Consider the following 6,446-nt stretch of genomic DNA (forward strand, 5'->3'; position numbering starts at 1 on the left):
TTTAGCATGTCCAGAAGTCCAACTTTCTGTGCGATGGTTAGCATCTTCCTCTGCCTTTTGGGTGCTACTGCAGGCGCCTTTGATGGTGCAAAGCGTTTAGTCGATGCTGTTGTGTTTGTTGGGGAGAAAACTTACAAACATACAGTGCAGCACTTCAAAGTCACACTGCTAGCGATCGAAGATTTATGAAAATTTGACAAGCTGAACGCATTCTGTACAGGAGACACGGACACGACATCGACTGACAATGGTCTACAGCCAATAAGGACGCAGAACACAATGCGCTGTAAAAACAAACAAACAAACAAAAACAAAAGCTTGCAAAATTGCACAAAAAAAATGTGCGAAACAGCGAGGCTGTGAAAGGTGAACCGCATTATAACGAGGGACCACTGTATAGCAAATAAAAAGAATATGCAAAAATGAAGGGTTAATCCAATCTATATTACACCCTGTGACCCTGAAAAAAGGCATGTTTACAGTGTAAGATGGGAAAATTGTTTGGTTGTCTGCAAAATTACCATGAAATTGCACAGAGCTAGTACTTAAAATTGATGCGAGTATAATTATTTCTTTGTTTCCTGTAAAAATCTGAATTTTTACCCTCTTTTTCTTTTGTGCCTACCTTTAAGTATTTGTAGGTAGATTATTACATTGTAAATTGAAGTGAAATCTAATTTCATCACAGGGTAATCCCGACCTCAGTGATGGACCACAGTTTTTATATTATATTATTATAACACATTACCACTGACAGTACTGTAAATGACATCGCACTAGGTGTTGTTTTGTTACATCAACGCTGCTGATTTAATTCAGTTGATGAGCTCGTCAACATGCTCTGTTTTCTCCAGTGTCACTTTAGCAGCCTGCTACACTGGATAATGTCAGTGTCTATTAACGGATCAATCTGCCATTCATGATGACGTGATATGTGAAAATAAACTCCAGCCAGTGCTGGCTGAGGAGAAGTAGTGTAGGTAGAGGACAGCAGGAGGGGTGGACCCCCTACAGTGTATACACTTCAGTGATTCATGCTTGTGACCTTTATGCAAATGCGCAATTAACTCATCAAAGACGTCAATAACAACATTTTGAGTCAGAGCATTGGTACATCTGATCTGGCTGAGCTGAAAAGAAAAATCTAAATACAAAGGGGGGAAGGAATGAGATGGCACATTGGAAATGCCACCGTGTTCCCGTTTATGCCGAGGCCCAAAGTTTAAGTACAAGGCTGATTTGATTATTGTAATTCCCTGAGTTTTAGTGAGAAATCAATCACCTTCAGTGCGAAAAGCCTTCAGTTGTTGTATTTGTAGACTTAAAACCATGATTACAGCTTCAGCTCGTAATCCTACTTTAATGAATTTACGAGATCATTTATAGTTCAGATGACAGTAGTAGTAGTAGCTGCAGTATTAGTCAGCAGCAGAGTCACTACTCTAATAGCTCTTAAGTGGCAGCAGCTGTTTTACTGGTATACTTGTAACTTTAGAAGCAGTAGTAGATCTAGTAGCAGGCTCTCTGTAAAACGTACAACATATAGAATCGGAGGAGTTGTACAATCACAGGAAAAATAAACCCTTTCCATTTCTTGAGTAGCAACCAGATGCTGCTAATGAAATGAGCTCAAAAAGCAGATCATCAGCAAGTGTGACCACCTCTATAAAAGGAGAAGTTTTGGCGTTTTGCTGATTGGGAGCATCAACACAATCTTCCAAGGAGCAGGAGGAGGCAAATTCATTGTAACATCAACCTGCAACACGGTACTCAGAGAAAACGTCAAAAAAGCCCAGTGCTACATGTCAGACTCTACAGACCTCAGTTAGCATGTTGAGCATTAAAGTTCATGACAGTAGAGTTAGAAAAAGACAAAATAAGCATGGCTTGTTTGGAAGAGCTGTCTGGAGAAAGAACACGAACATGCAGCATTCAGTTGCATCTGAACAATCATGAAACTTCTGAAACGACATCCTTTGGACACATGAGACCAGAGTGGAGATGTCTAGTGCCACACTTTTGGCAGAAACCAAACACAGCATATCAGCACAAACACCTCATACCAACTGTCCAGCACGGCGGTGGAAAGCCATCTGTCTGACAGCTAAAACTCGGCTGAAACTTGGTCATGCAACAACACAGTGATCCCAAACAGAGCAGCAAATCTACAACAGAACAGCTGAAAAAGAAAAGAATCAGAGTGCTGCAATGGCCCAGACCTCAAACTGACTGAAATGCTGTGGGTTGACTTCAAGAGGGCTCAAGCAATGCCGTCAAGAAGAGTGGGCCAAAATTCCTCCACATCGATGCGAGAGGCTGATGAAGTCGACCAGAAAACAATCACTTCAAGTTATTGCTGCAAAAAGTGGTTGTACAAGCTGCTGAATCTGGGGTGTACTTGCACAGAGTCCACATATTTGAAACAGCTTATATAATATGTACTATACATAAGAACAGCATGTAAAAAAGTAGAGGCTGTAGAGTGAGTGCTTGCAGATTCAGAGGCAGCAGCAGTGGTTTTTGGTTTCAGCGGTACTAACAGAGGTTATTTCAGTTTCAGCAACATAACTTTGTTCCAAAGGTCACAGTCGCTAATTGATTAAGCGATCACCAAATAATGAATCCAAACCATTAAGTACTTTTCCATACAAAAGGCTGAACATAGAGTTTTTATGGGGTTTTTAGACCAAATAATTAATCAGGGATGAATCAATAAGCCATTCTTACAGCAGCAACTTTGAGGTACAACAGTAGATAAACAAAGATGTAACAAATCATATTAATGAAGGTCCTGTTCTAATGAGGTACAGAGCCTTATTAATGGGATTTGTAACATCTGTGTTTACCCACCATTAAATCTCAAAATGCTATGAAAATAGTCCAAAAATAATGGCTCTTTGCAGCCGTCTTAACTCTGTTGAAGAAATCTTCAGCTTGTTAGCTTGTTTTGCTTGTTCTTATTAAACCCATTTAATGACATTCAGTAATAAATGTTCTGTCATTGGTCTTTTCCCCCCCAACACCATCAGCAGCAGTACTATTGTTTCACCATAGCAGTATTTAAAATCAGCAGCAGTACTTTTAGTGTCAGCAGGGTATTACCAGCAACATGAGTCGCTTTAGCATCAGTAGTAGTAGCTGTTTCAGTAGGAGCAGTAGGTGGGTGAGGCTCAGTGTCTGAGAGGGATAAAGTACAACTGATCCAGCAGTAGTGCCCACTCACGCTCTCGCAGCCTCCCAGGGGATTCATTTCCATTTCTGTGCTGCTGCGTTCATTCCTACTGTAAGACCTCGACATCAGTGGAGCTTCCCTGTAGATGCTTACCAGTGGTTGTATATCTAACTTGCAAGAACTCTTGGCAAGTCTCCTCACTTGTGACAGCATGTGCTGAAAAAACATGTTTGCCTCCCACACTTCCGGCTTTAGTTTACAAATAATCTAAAAGATTAAAACTTGAGCAACTGATTTGTTAATAAGATGTCAGCGAAGCGGTGAATGCATTTCATAGTTTACTAATTAAAAGGTGCTCAAAGAGAATGTAGGTCACCCATGATATGCAGTCACACTGCCACAGGCACGGATCAAACGGTTTCACACCCATGTTACAGCGACTAGCATGCTCGAATCACTCGTTGGGCTGACTCTGTCTGAATAAAATCTGCCATTTTAAGGTGAAAGTATCACGTTTGTCTACAAGTTTCATGAAACTTGATGAAGAGGCAGGGAACGAGCAGTGGGAGAAATCGTGCGGGTGTTTTGCATGGATGTGTTCACCATTGCCGTTCCAGTTTAAGGTGTATAAAAACAGAAGCTTATAAACCACAAATTAAATACTCTCTTACACTCCTTACAGGAAGTGTTTATTTATACAGTACACAGACTCCCTATTTATCGTTGTTTTATCTCGAGCCTTCAGTGTCAAACTGCTCCTCGTTTAAGAGGAATGCATCGCTGCTGTGGGGGTGTGAAAAGTCAGTAAAACTACTGGCAGATTTGCGAGTCGTCAGATTTGAGGTTAACTGAGGCCCTTCAACTCAAGCTCTGAGTGAAGGCGAGACAGTGGTGTCACAGTAAACTGGATCTAGAAACCAAACTATATTGCTCAGTTCATCTGCATCCAAGCCACAGCTCTGGCTTTTTCTACAACGTGGCTCTTAAATCAGCACTTAAGCCCTCACGGTGGATCGTGACCCCCCCCCCCAGCCTCTGGTCACCTCTGTCCTGGGATCCCCTCGGAGAAATCGAGTCTGTCCCCCGCCAAGCTCCAGCGCCGCACCAAATCAGCCATTTGTTTCTGTTTAACCTTTCACATAAACGTGACATACAGAGGCTGGTATTGATGCTGGCAGGTAATTTGTGTTTGTGGGATGCTTTTCTAGTGATGTGCGTGTATGTGTGGTGACTGCTACACTGTGTAGTGCTCTACTCCTCATCCCCTTCTCTCCCTAATGCATTGAGTTCCCTGGCCCATCAGTCTATGGCCAGAGAGTCTGCAGTGCTACATCAGGCCTCTCATTATTCTCTTTGCCTGCTACCCATGCCCAGTTTGCTAACAACGTGAGTGTGTGATCACGTTTGGAGCTATTGTGCGTCTCCACAAAAGGCTCTCATAAAGTTCCGTTTTTTTCTCGCATCCCAACACCTGAAGTGGCACACTGCATTGCTAATTTATACATGCTTTTAATTCATGTGCCAATAATCCCTGGCAGAGGTGAAAGCAGGCTTTTTGGAGGAAAGACAAAAAGACAAATGATCACTATGGCGGGCCAATTTACCAAAATCACAGTGCACGTGAAAGAAATGATAAAATTCCATTCTCCATCCCCGAAATATCAATTTGTGTGGCTTTTTGATATTTTCTTTAGGCTTCCCCTTTTAATCCACCTTTGTTTCCAGCTTGGCGTACATCAAAGCGCCAGCGCCTGCAGATATAAACTGCAGTAAGTCCATTCACTCAGCCGTAAACAAAGTATAACCTGTCGCTTTCCCACCCCCACCCAGCTTCCGCGCCATCTCCGAAGAGCCTTCCCCATGCCTTACAAGGCGTGAGCTTAGCTAAACATCTTGATGGTATGGCTTTTGCAACTTGTGAAGGCATCTAAAAAGGCGAAGCCATCTGTGGTCCTGGAGTGAATCACAGGGAAGTTAGATGACACTGTAACTAGCAAACGTCAAACACTGCTTTGAATAAAGACCACCGCAGCAGAAGACGGATGGTTAGGCCTGGAAGTGCTGCTGAAAGGAAAAGACGTGAAGCACTTTGTGGGTGTGCATATGCGTGCGTAACTGTGTCTTTCTCCGTGCGGGCACATTTGTGTGGGCACACTAACAGGCATAATGAAAGTTTTGGAAGATGTGCGGATGACAACGTCTTGACAAGCTGACAGCCAGCACATTAAGCAAATCTGACAGGAATTCAATTACAAGACACATCAGTTGTCTTCACGTCGCAAACGGATGTCAGTCTTTTTCTTCCGAGTGGCAGCAGCAAAGTCCTATTTTGGGCTGTTAGCTTTCCTTTTTACCATTTTTGTGTTTTTCATCTGCTGAAGATGTTTTTATACAGCGAGGGAGGGGAAAAAGCTGCAGGATAGACTTTTTGAGAAGATGAAATTAGTCTTCTCACTTAGCATGGCACATTTAGAGTCCTGCTTTGATTTATGCCTCCCTAGGGCTGACCAAACACATGTGCAAGTGTGTGTGTGTGTGTGTGTGTGTGTGTGTGTGTGTGTGTGTGTGTGTGTGTGTGCGTGTGTGTGTGTGTGTGTGTGTGTGTGTGTGTGTGTGTGTGTGTCTGTTTGCAGAAAGTGATGCAGGGAGGGCAAAATAGAAATACCTCTGACTGTGTGTAGGAGTCATCTGTGGGTTTAAAGATCTTTGTTTTCATGTGAAAACTGCTTCTCTGACTGTTGTCAAATGCATGTGTTTGTTTAGTACACTGGGTTCAAATAATGTCTCATTTCACACTTATCTTTTAGCTGATCGTGCTTATTTTTTAATGATCTATAAGATCAGCGATTTTTGTGATTTAAGTTTCTTTATGCTCCCTGATCAACTCGTCATCATCATATTAGAAATTGAGCTTACAATAGCTTAAAAGTAATAAATCACACTACATATGAGAAAAGGATCTTTTATCTCTCTCTTTTATCACTGCACTGCTGAATAAGGTCAAGTAAAACCTAAGATTTCCTTAAGTAAAGGCTGCCAGGAGGCTAAATATGTTTCCGCCTTTTGCTCATAGGCTGGGGGGAAATCAGGCCAGACGCTTGATTGTGTTTGTCCTAATGACACAGATTGTGGATACGCTCGCATTCACGCTGCAGGCTGTTCAGGGATCAGGCTTCAAACCCCAAGTGTTACCCATAATCTCCCCCAAAAGTCCTGATGAGATTTAAGTCCACTCCCTCCAGAACGGCATCAACAGCAGCTCTGAGGGAATTGG

The sequence above is a fragment of the Aulonocara stuartgranti genome (assembly GCF_965226115.1).
Source record: "Aulonocara stuartgranti genome assembly, chromosome: 9".
Classification (NCBI taxonomy): Eukaryota; Metazoa; Chordata; class Actinopteri; order Cichliformes; family Cichlidae; genus Aulonocara; species Aulonocara stuartgranti.